The sequence below is a fragment of the Dermacentor albipictus genome, chromosome 9 (assembly GCF_038994185.2).
Source record: "Dermacentor albipictus isolate Rhodes 1998 colony chromosome 9, USDA_Dalb.pri_finalv2, whole genome shotgun sequence".
NCBI lineage: Eukaryota > Metazoa > Arthropoda > Arachnida > Ixodida > Ixodidae > Dermacentor > Dermacentor albipictus.
The window spans coordinates 91,278,722-91,291,239 of NC_091829.1; positions in this window are offsets into that span (position 1 = coordinate 91,278,722).

Consider the following 12,518-nt stretch of genomic DNA (forward strand, 5'->3'; position numbering starts at 1 on the left):
GATCTGCCGCTTCCCGACGCACGCGACGACCGCTGCTAGCGTTAAATACGGTCTGCTACCACACAAAAGTAGCGCGCGGCCCCTTTCGTTACCTGCACAACTAGTAATTTAAGTTGCAGCGTTTGGAAAAGGGAAATAATTCTCTTGAGCTCGTCCATGCTGATCGCGAGGGAAGGCACAGTGCAATCAAATAAATTCGGGGGTTCTAAGTGCCATAACCATGCCAAAACCACGAAATCATTATGAGGCCCGCTGTAATGGGGAGTCTCAGGAATAATTTTAACCTCTGGGGGTTCTTTAACGTGCACAAAAATCAAAGCACATGGTAACAAGGGTGTTCTTGCATATTGCCCCTTTCGAAATGCGGCCGCCGTGGCAGGGAATCGAGCACGAGTCGTAGAGCTTAGCGGCGCAACACGCATGCATTTACCGCTAACAAACGGCGGATGCCACCACAATTCAACAACGCGACACGACTAAACAAACGGCCGTGCACTAAAAACAGGCATATGACTATTCCGCTTTCAAGATATTACACGCGAATGCGAAAGTATGAGACTTACTTGACTCGGCCGTGCACTGCAGTTATCCATGCTTGTCGTCTGTCCTTCTACCACTTCCCAGGAAATCTGTAGAACTTCACGGGCGGCGTAGGACCTTTCGTGTTTTCGAGGCTGTTGTGGCAATCGACAACACATCAGTATTGCGTGCCACCTTTCCTGGCTGATGAGGTCGCACTCGGCATCGCAAAAACCACGCGCACGAGCGCTCCCGCCGTACAGAACACGGGAGCGCGCCAGCACAGCGACGACCCTCGAAACTTCCATCGGTCCGCTAGGGGAGCATTCGGCGCTGGTGCCGCTCGGGCAAACTTTAGGTTGCCTTGTCTATAGGCATCAAAATATGGGCTGCACCCAAGGCTACTTGTATGTGTCAGTTTATGATGAGCCACAAGCGCTTCTAGGCAACATTTCCAGCCGCGGTTAAAACCTGGGTGCATCGACATGAATTGTTTCGAATCGCGTGTCACCCCCTCTCCTCCATTCCATTTCCCTGCGGTTGATACGGCGAAAACGTCGCGGTATGATGCCACGGCTCTTTGCCCACTCTCGAGTCTTTCTGTTAAGGAATGCAGGCCCATTGTTGGATATTACAATCTTCACGTCGGAGAATATTACTCTGTCAAGGAGGGCTATGACACTGTTTGCGTCTTCTTTGCCGGGCTGTGCGGAGTGTTTCAGACTGTTTGTTGTTGTTGTTGCTGTCTTCCTTCAGGTGCAACATATAATTAGTGCGTGATAATGTAGCTTGTGCCTGGTAAAGCAGGAAGACTTCGTAGCAAGGGTAATAAGCGACACTTTTCCGGCAAACGGATTCTAATGCTGAGTAATCAATGTAGCAGGTTCGTGTTTATCCAAAATCAAAGTTCAAAAATTTACAGAAAAACTGTTAAAATTGCTGTAATTGTAACGGCATGTCATTTTGTTGCCGTGTACAGAAGCCAGTATCACGACCGCAGGATAAAAATGGCGCGGCCTGTCACATGCATTGCAAACGATGTCCGCGGCGCCACACGCTGGGACGGCTTGTCTGGGATCGACACAGAAAATACGTCAGGAACGCGCTTGGAACGCCGTCGCCCGACGGGTCCTATGCCCTTTACCTGTCCCCCACAACTAGCGCCGTTCGGCCCAGCCAAGCGGCCGAGAATGCAACGGCTGTCACGTTCGCTCCCATTGCAGCCCAGCCGAGGCGGCAGGCAGAACACTTGTTTTATGCGAAGCATATTACTAGAGCTCAAGCCAGCTCCTCAGGCGCGGCGGCGTCGCCTTCAATACCACGTGACACCGTGACGTCACGACAGAGGAGAAACGGGGCTCCAACTCGCGCCGTCGCGGCGGGATGGACCCTTTTCATGCTTACAAACAGAGTTTTCAGAAAACTTTCGGTTAAGCCCTCAGGAGAAACACAAGTTACAATAACCTATAAACTTACAGTACCCTCCAGCTGACACCAGCTTTGTTGGGGAGTTGGAGTGTTTTACAATAAATTGTATGGTTAAGTGCAGCAAAAAAAAGCCCACGCATGAGTTCGACGCATGGTGCACATTCTTTATATCTTAAAACATCAAGAATATGTGCCTACAGTATACTATACGGCAAAATACTTCTTTTTTCTTGGCTAACTGGACTCTCGAAAATGGCTGACCGGAAGTTCTCTGGGGTCATGAACGCACTGCTGCCACACCGCGGATGAAAAAAGCTGCGCTTGCCTCTGCTAGACACTCACGAGGTGAGATGCCTCCTGGAGACAGAGCTGCTCGTTGGAATGAGAAGCGAAGGTTGCTGCGTGCTACAGAGACTGTTTCTAGGTGGCTTTGCTACGGCGCAGCGACTACGCGCACCGCATCGGACGCGGTGAGCGTCGAGCAACGCAGCGTTCGGCGCGACAACGAAATGTGCGCCTGAGCAAGCGCCGCACGCCTGAGCCGACGACACCGGCTTTTCTGCGACACGAGCTCCTTAACGCTGTCGCGTCTAAATAAAAGCTAGTATGCTTCGCATGCATCCTGGGCTTAACCTTAGCTAAGCCACAGCCAGTTTTTTTCTTCTTCTTTTTTATTCAGTGGCCGTGCCAGTATGTTTTACGTGTAATTGCTGCAAATATGACGGTCATGTTATTTCGGCGCCATGGAAGGAAATTGCAGACTTGTGTGTTTTACGGGAAATTCTTGTAAATGCGACGGCCTGTCAAGTCCAGTAAAAAACAACGGCGCAATTTTTTTAGTGTGGTTTCATTATGGTTTAACCGTCCTTGTTGCACGGCGTTTTTAGCAGGTAATTATTATTAGCTCATTCATCACAAAGAGCAAAGCGGTAAAATTCCGGCGTCACGTGAACCTGTCGAAGATGACTTGGGTCTGCCTTGTAACAACACGCCGCGGTATCCCAGTGGCTATGGCGTTGTGCTGCTGAGCTCAAGGTCGAGGGTGCGATCCCGCTTATGGCGGCCGCATTCCGTTGGTCGTGGAATGCGAAAATGGCCATGCACCATGCCAGATGGTAAAAATTAATTGGGAGCTCCCCACTACGATGCGCTCTACACAAGCAGTTTGTGCTTTTAGCACGTAATATCCAGGGATCACATTTGTGGCTTACCATAGGAAGCCAACAAACACTGACACCAAGGACAACATAGGGGAAATTACTTGTGCTTAATAAATGAAATAAAGAAACGATAAATTAATGGAAATGAAAGTGGATGAAAAAACAACTTGCCGCAGGTGGGGAATGATCCCACATCCTTCTGAGACAGCTCCAGACCGGATCGCTACCGAGCCCGAAACTGATGAATCGCATGTACCCCGAGACATATCTGACAGATATGTGCAGAGTCTGCCGGAGGGGGACCGCAGACTACACGCACATCTTGTGGGACTGCATTAAATATCCAGAAGATGCTAAATCAAGAACACTCACACCTCGGCTCGAGGCAGCCGCGAAGAGCTACGACCGAGACGATCAACTCTGGGCCGTCCAGCAGGTCCTCGAGGCGCTCGAAAGGCACGGACCCAGCGAGCCGGCAACGGCGAGCGGAGACCCGCGCGGAGTAACGGCAACTTCGAGGATGACGTAGGCCGTCGTCGAGGCGCGCGAGCGCCCAACTGCAGGCATAAATAAAGTTTCTCCAATCCAATCCAATCGCATGGAACAGTTGATATGACTAATAAAAGCGGGCTCCTCGGTTAACCCCCTTTCTTCTCGTTATTACATAACGAGGGTCTCGAATCTGGCAACATTGATGGCATCAGGTAGTATGTGCGGGTTTATTGACCGGTTGCCTTCACCCAAAAAGATCACGTTCTCGCGACGCCTGCGGCAGAAAGGATGTGGATCCGCCCGCCAAGGTCTGTGAGTGGTGGCGCTGGCTAACTCTCCCAGGGTTCTACTAGGAAACATAAACACCCAAGAATGTGGACGGGGTAAACGGCGCCGCGGTGGCTCATTTGGTAGAGCATCGCACGCGGAATGCGTATACGCTGCAGCTGCCCGGAAGCGTGAGAAGCAGTCAGGGATCTTTTCACCCTGTGAGGGTCGAATTATATTGAAAAAAAAAAACTTTCCCAGGTGGTCAAATTACTTTATTGCGGATCTTGAATGTACAAAGTGTATAAAGTCGGGAATAAATAGTAAAAAATAATTAGGAACAATATTTTGGTGTCGGCATCACTCAGAACTGCAAAATGTTCAATAGTATTTCTGAGCGTGGTACTCCTTGAAACACGGGTCTACGCACAGCGCCTTATCGCAGTCTGCACACCTAAAATGCGTGTCTGTTCTCTTGGAGCGAGGAGTTGTGTTGGCGCACACATGACATCTCTGCGTGGAGCTGCCTTGGGCAGAAGTCTGAGGCACCCAATCGCGTAAGCGCGTTGCCGCGGAGAGCGAGAATACCTCGTGAGCGGTGGTGATAAGCAAGCTAAGAGCAGCGCCAATCAATATAGAAATCAACTTCCACCGCCCTGCAAGAGAGTGCCGACAAAGCAAAAAATGACGTTTTGCGCGCCTCCGTTGCGATCACGCGGCGAAACCGAAACCGCCAAAGGGGCGTTGCCGTTGTCTGAGCGACGCGCTAAAGCTAGCAATCAGCTCTGTTTATCTCCCCAAGAAGGTAGCACCAATTTCAAACGCATCTTGTAAGTGCTAAGAGGTGCCAGCACCTCCCGGTGAGCACGCATCGTCATCATGGCGTGAAATTTCAAACGGAGGGTCGGAACCGTACCCTGTTAGATATGGCACCGTTTCCTGAGGCTACTTCGAGTTCCCCAAACCACTTCGAATCGCAGCACAGCTAATTGAGGAATGCAGAAGCAGGGGTGCCACATTCCTGAGGCAGGACACTTGCAAACAAGTTCGTACGCCGCCGGGATTAGAAGGGGCCCACGGACAATAGAGCCCAATCGTCACCCCTCTTCGCTTTTGAAGAAGGCATTTGCCACCACTGCGGAGCCGTACCACCGGGAGCAGGTGGGCCCTCATACAATGGAGCATGAGCGCCCCCCTCCTTCTCCTCCTTTGAAGAAGCGCATTGCAACTCTGCGAGGCAAGACCGCAGGGGGATCAAGTGATCAAGCAAGGGGGCCCAAGCGGCGACTCTCTTCGCCGGGTATGACACCATCGCACGGGCGCCTACCATTGGCTGAAAGTGGCGTCATCTGAGCGGACTCTCCCATTGGTCGAACATGACGCGACTTCCAGTGCTCGAAGGGTTTAAAAGAAGCATTCCAGAGAGACCAGAGGATTCCCTGAGCCACCTCTCTCGAACTTCTTGCCGCGGGCCGCAGCGTCCGAGTTGCTGCCGGCCCGTAATGACTGTACGAATGTTCATTGACTCTCACCACTCTGTATATAATGTAAAATAAATCCTCCCAAGTTCGTTTTCATCCCGACGTCCGTCCTTCGACCCCTACAACCCGTACGCCAAAGACCTTGCGGGACGGAAAACCGCCGCCGTAAATGTACGGAAAACGTTCAAAGGGTTAATGCTATCGCGTTGCACGCTTAAAAGTGAAGTTTAGGTGACGTATACGCTGCAGCGACCCGGAAGCGTGAGAAGCAGTCAGGGATCTTTTAATGTTATCGCGTTGCAGGCTTAGAAGTGAAGTTTAAGCATCCTCAAAATTTTATCGTGCTAGCGCAAACTAACTCTTAGAGATGATTGCGGTGTGTGTCACATTGCGTAGCAAATGCGCGCGTGCCAGTTTTCTTTATGCCAAAGACAGGACAAGAAAATGGGGCAACGTTATAGCCTTTAATTTACCGCATCACATAAATCACAGTACTCACATTGGATATCTGTAATCATTAAATTTGTAGAATATTAAAAAAAAGATCTTCGAAACTCATTACATGGTGTTTCGCGTATATTCACAGTCAAGCACTACACAGGTGCTAAACAATCACCCGTGATTGTTTAGCACCTGGGAACACAGTACCGTGGGAACGCAGTGAGATACAGAAAAAAAAACGCACTCTCATTCAATAAATAAAGGTGAATGACACTTGATACAAGTATAAGGTTACCACAACATGGAAGAGGAAATAACCTTTAACGTTATTTTGCAAGCAAACGTTACAGGAAGAGTAAATCTAATCCGATAGCTCGTATAGAGGAAATATTCGTCGGTCGGGCTGTTCACAAGGTCATTGGAGAGCACGTTCCATTCCCTTATTGCACTGGGGGAAAAATGATTACCTCAAATCATTTCAATAATGCTTGTATTCTTTAAAGTGTTAGGTATGCTTAGCTCGAGTGCTTCTTGGGGTAGACGAGGATGAATAACCGCTACTGTCGATTTGTAAGGCCTACGGGCGGGCGTTCCTGATCTTCTACATAGCGTCGCGTGGGCACATTGTCCTCCCACATTCGTACCAGTGCCGCCGTTGTCGCGTCCAGCCAGCTGACGCCATTTTGGACGGCCCGACTTCGAGGAGCCCGTGCTGCACTCCCCCGGCGATAGATCCGCCATCTTATCGGTAAAGCGAGCTGACGCTTGCGCTCAGCCGAGGCTGCCGAGCTCGGTTTGCCGTCAACCGCGGTTAGCGGGCTAACTGCCGTTGGCCTGTGCGGTGTAACTGCCCTAATCAGAGTTAACGGCAACCGCGGTCACGGTGACTATACGGCCGCCGAAACAGTCGTTTCGTTTGCTGCGTAGAGAGAGTGAGAGAGAAAATGATAAATGAAAGGTAGGGAGGTTAACCAGGACTGAGCCCGGTTGACTACCCTACACTGGTGAAAGGGAAAGGGGGACGGAAAGATTAAAAGAAGAGAAAGTCCACTGGAGATATCAGTCGGTCACTCAGTCCGGATCACAGATGCTGACTCAGTCCGGTCGCTTTCAGATATCGCTGCAGCGCTTTTGTGGCCTTTTGTAGCTGTGATATGCGAGGCCATGATCCCAAGGTCTTGTTCAAGCTGAACGGCTTTCCATCTAGCTGATTGAGAGCTGTGCATAGGTCTTGCCTTTCATTTTCACAAGAAAGGCTTGCTGCGTAACCGCGCTATAGATGCATTAGTGATGTCGTTAGGGATACCCTTGTCGCGAGGGTATTACGATTCAGAATGGCGAAAGAGCGAGTAGCTTTTCTAAGGCATGTCAACGCTGATTTGAGGTTAAGGATGCAAACGCGTGTAACGGTTGAAAATACAGCAGCGATGATTGGTGCGTAAGCTCGGCTCTGATAAAAATATTCCGAGCTTTAAAATAATGTTCGCTGCTACGTGTGACATATAATCACAGGGCTTCTAAAAACAGACATATATATAGGTAGATTAGAGTTCTGTAGTTAAAAAAGTTAGAGGGAAACCTTGTGGCCTTGCTCTTGCTGAAACGAGAGTCCTACAATGGCGCAGCTAATAGTGTGGCTCCATTGGCAGTCCCAGTGGCTGAAGGCATGCACGCTCTTTGAATACCCTTTGAAATGGAGGGGTGATAAATCGTCACCTAGCCAGTTGAGTTACTCAGGTATACTATCAATGCTTTTCCTTCCGGCATTTTCGTATATATCTCTTTTATCCGCTCTATCTATCGTGTACCACTGCTATGCCTGTAATGCACCCGATCGTATCAATCTCTCCCCTGCTTTTTCCCCATGAATACTCTAAACATATCTTGCTTATCACGACTGCTGACCGCTTGATGTACGTCCGTGTACTTTAAACCGAAGCACTTCATGAAGTTGTACGTTACGTACTGGTCTTGGCATTCTAATAGGATGTCCAAGTCTCCGGACTTTTGCTGCAGCATACACATGTATCATCTAATTGTGAATATTTGTTCCGGTATGTTCTTGTACTTAGGCAACCAGCTGGAGCCTCAAATGGCGACGCCCTTCCTTTCGCGTTGTCGTACAGAGGTTCCCTTCCAATTTTAACGCGATATCGTTAAGGTCCCCGTGGCGCGAAAAATTCGGTGTCGGGGCCGGCGTCGGCTGAGTGGTCCGTGAGCGCGATTTTTATGCGAAGCATATTACGAGAGCTCAAACCAGCTCCTCAGGCGCGGCGGTGTCGCCTTGAATACCACGTGACACCGTGACGTCACGACAGAGGAGAAGTGGCTTTGGCTCAACTCTTGCAAGATGGGCTGGGTGGGAATCGAACCAGGGTCTCCGGAGTGTGAGACGGAGACGCTACCACTGAGCCACGAGTACGATGCTTCAAAGCGCCTCTAGTGAACGCGGTGTTGCTTTAGAAACGAGCTGTTTCTAAGGCTCAGGCGTGCGTCGCTTGCTCAGGTGCACATTTCGTTGCCGCGCCGAACGCTGCGTTGCTCGACGCTCACCGCGTCCAATGCGGGGCGTCCAAGGCGAAGCAGTGTAACGCATGAGTTGTTTCTTCGTCTAGCCGAACCAAATATAGCCAAGCAACAGCAGTTCACCAGGCTAAACAGTGGTTCAACAACTAAAATAAAGGCTAGTATGCTTCGCATCCTGGGCTTAACCTTACCTAAGCCACAGCCATTTTTTTGTATATATTTTTGTATATATCTGTATGCCGCGTTTGCTAATGAAATGCGGTATATGCAGGTTATATTGCCACGCCATTCAATCACTAAAGTTGCTCATACCGCGTCTTACATCCTTGACGAAGTTATTCCTCAGAATTTTGAAAATGACAGCCCACAAAAAAACGTCATGTAACAAGGCAATGACAGCGCATACCTTTTGTGTTAAATCTTTTCAGTCTTAAATAGTAAAAGTGTGAAACAATCACAGAAGCCGGAAAATTATGCAATTTCTTTTGGCGTGGCTCTGGCGGCACTACCTCGGAGATCGGCCCACGGAAGAGGCCGCGTTTCTACCAGAAAACTCGCCTTCGCTGCCACCCCTTTTCCGGTAGACATTACGGTTACATGAGCTGTACGTCCGGGAAGCGTGAGAAGCAGTCAGAGATCTTTGAATGCTGTCGCACGGTCCAAGTTTAATTTTTTCTCATTCTCGTAAATCTCCACGGCCTTTTTCGTTCGCATGATTTGCATCCGATTCGTCGTCTCTGTTTCTGTCGCTTTCTTTCTGATTACACATGGTTGTCTATCGACATTTTCAATTGCCCTGTACTTGTTTGCCAACTTTCTTGATCTCTTCCTCCACTCTGTGTCCATGTTTTCTAGGTAAAGATACTTCTGCGCTTTAGCCGCCCATTTATTTTGATCCTTGTTCGTGAGTCTTTCTTCAAAACCAAGTTTGCTGTGCCCTTCTCTGACTTCTAACGAGGCCCAACCCATGCCATCATGCACTGCCTCATTTGTGGTTTTGCCGTGGGCTCCCAAAGCCAACCGGCCCACCGATCTGTAGTTAACTTTCAGCCCTAACAATATCTCCGATGTTAGGCACAGAATGGCTTTTGCGAACGTCAGAGCTTGCACCACGACTCCTATCCAGATTCCGCGCACCACCTCATTATCATTGTGGCCCCAAAATGCCCCATGTTTCATTATTGCTGAAATTCACTTCCCTTAAATTTTGACATTATCTTGACGTGTGCTTGAGTAAGTCTTTCCTTCGTTTGTGTATACGCCGAGGTATTTACTCGTATAATGCTTAACTATGGGTATGACTTGCCGTTGAATCGACACCAGGTAGTTACTCGTCTCTTCAATAAAGATCATAATTCCCGACTTCTCTGGGCTAAATTTAAGGCCTAGATTTGTCGTTGCGTTGGGGTCAGACAGAAAGGTCAGACAGAAAGGGGTTAGACAAGAAGACGCAATCTCTCCAATGCAATTCACTGCGGGCTTGGAAGAAGTATTCAAGCTATTAAACTGGGAAGGCTTTGGAGCAAGTGTCAATGGCGAATATCTCAGCAACCTTCGATTTGTAGATGACATTGTCCTGTTCCGCAACGCTGAGGACGAGTTACAACAAATGATTGAGGACCTTAACAGAGAGGGTATAAGAACGGGGTTGAAGATTAATGTGCAGAAGACAAAAGGATGATGAACAGCCGGGCAAGAGAAGAAGAATTCAGGATCGCCAGTCAGCCTCTACAGTCTGTGAAGGAGTACGTTTACTTAGGTCAATTACTCACGGGGAACCCTGATCATGAGACGGAAATTCATAGAAGAATATAAATGGGTTGGATCGCTTTCGGCAGCCATTGTCAGATCCTGACTGGAAGGAAGCATACCATTATCATTAAAAAGGTGTACAATAAATGCATTCTACCGGTGCTGACATATAGGGCAGAAACTTGGAGACTGACGAAGAAACTCGAAAACAAGTTAAGGACCACGCAAGGAGCGATGGAACGAATAATGTTAGGCATAACGTTAAGAGACAGGAAGAGAGGGGTGTGAATTAGAGAGCAAATGGCGTTAGCCGATATTCTAATTGACATCAAAGAAAGAAATGGAGCTTGGCAGGTCATGTAATGCGTAGGTTAGATAACCAGTGGACTATTAGGGTTACAGAATGGGTGCCAAGAGGATGGAAGCGCAGTAGAGGATGGCAGAAGACTATGTGCGGTGATGAAATTAAGAAATTCGCAGGCGCTAGCTGGAATTAGCTGGCGCAAGGCAGGGGTAATTAGAGATCGCAGGGAAAGGCCTTCGTCCTGCAATGGACATAAAATAGGCTGCTGCTGCTGCTGCTGCCGCTGCCACCGCCGCCGCCACACATATTGGCAACTGTCTGCAAATCTTTTGCACTGTCTGCTAGTAGCACTGTGTCGTCCACATACGTCAGTGCAGAGACCTACGGCTGCGCCATTCGTACATTACGCGTGTATGATAAATCAAATCCTCACTGACTGTTTTCCACTTGCCTTTGCCCTTAACATAAAGCGTGAACAACAATGGAGGAAGATGACTTCCTTGCTTCAGTCCTTGGTGAAATTCCACCACGTCATTAACATTTCAGCCTCCCCATACAAGTTTTGCTATGTTGTCTTTATATATCTCCCTGAGCATATACAATAAATCATCATCTATGCCTTCGTGCTTGAGAATATCCCATAGCAACTCCCTGCATACGTTGTCGTAGGCTCCCTTAATATGTAGATATGCTGTCCATAAATGTATATTATAGGCTACTGGAATCTGTATGCTTTGAGGCAAAGCAAAATATATTATATTTAAGTGAGTACATTTAGGTGTCTGCCTGGTCTTAACCAATTCTGTAATTCCCCGAGTACATCATTTGTTTCCGCCCAGTTCGACAGGTCTGATTATATGGCTTGCGTTGCCATCCTATATAGCACTGACATTACTGTAACGGGCCTGTACGAGTTCGTCTTATCTATTACCTTTGCCTTTAACTGTAGACGAGGTTCATCTTGCTTGCACGCCATATAACGCGAATTTCCTTCGTTTTAATCACTTGTTGAATTTAATTAGTCAGCAGTGCCTTTCTCTTTGGACCGAGGTTTTTTATTAGCTGTATTGGGACTTCATCGAGTCCTTCGGTGGTGTTACTAAATACATTTTTCTCTGCTCTTTTACAGTATAAGTTTTCTATGGTAAATTCTGATCTCTCAGTTTTCTCTGTTGATGCTGGATCTGTTTGAGTCGGAACCCATGCTTTCTTTTGCGCCGAAGTTAGCTTTAACAGGTGCCTGTGACGTGTCGCAGCACATCGTCTCCTTAGAAGATGTTGCCGTCCTCATTCTTAATATCCATCGCAATTTTACAGTTTGTGTGCCGAGTGCTCTTACGTGGTTCCACAATCTTTCTGGTGCGCCTTTGTCTCTTCTGCAAATGTTATGCACCCGACGTTCACCTGTCTATTCAATTTTCTCTTGCACGAGCTCACTCGCCACCATTTTCTCGGTACTCAATTGTCCCATCTAAGGAGTGCCTTTCTTTAGTCTAATGGCGTATTTTTTGGCTTCTCGGTGATGCCTAGACGCCTTCTTGCGCTCTTCCATCTGCCATTCTTAGCGACTGAAAGCCGCGTAGCGGCGGCCGTTGGAACCACTGGTGGGCCTCGGGCAGGAGACGCCTGCTTCCACTGCAGGCACGACTGAAGTGTGTGCATGCGATTTGCCGCTGGTGTGCGTCCCAGATAGTTACTTCCTCATTGCAAGCCTTGAGTGAAGCCATGACTGACAATCACCAGTCATTTCGCAAGGAGGTCAGAGAAGCGATGATCCTTCAGTGGAACGCGAGAGGTCTAAGATCTCGCATCGCCGATTTTCGTCAATTTGTTCACACTAACCGATTTCCAATCATTGGCATCTGTGAACCAAGATTATCCCATCCAATGAGACTATCCGGCTACGAGACGATATTCTCATCAAGCGACATCAAAAGTAGCAAGGTTGTCGTATTTATTCGCCGTGAACTCACTTACGTCGTCCAACCGGTGCTACCTCATAACGACAATCAGTATGTGTGCATGACTGTTAAAAATAGGAAAGTCACCTTTGCACTCTTGGGGGTGTATCTGTCTCCATCAAGTCGATTTGACACCGAAAGACTAGAAGACATCTTAAAAACGCAATTCGGTCCATGGATTATCCCC